Source organism: Chaetura pelagica, unplaced genomic scaffold (genome assembly GCF_000747805.2).
Source record: "Chaetura pelagica isolate M959 unplaced genomic scaffold, ChaPel_1.0 scaffold470, whole genome shotgun sequence".
Taxonomy (NCBI): domain Eukaryota; kingdom Metazoa; phylum Chordata; class Aves; order Apodiformes; family Apodidae; genus Chaetura; species Chaetura pelagica.
In genome coordinates, this window is record NW_009951911.1 from 640,970 (window position 1) to 641,181 (window position 212).

Below are 212 nucleotides of genomic sequence, written 5' to 3' on the forward strand. Positions count from 1 at the left end.
CAGATTTGTTCGGGTTGGAAAAGACCTTTCTGATCATCAAGTCCAACCATTAGCCTAACTCTACTGAGTCTGCTTTAAAATCTCCCCAGGGATGGGGACTCCACCCCTGCCCTGGGCAGGCCCTGACAGCCCTTTCCAGGAAGAACCTAAACCTCCCCTAGCACAACCTGAGACCATTTCCTCTTGTTCTATCCCTCGTTCCTGGGGCGACA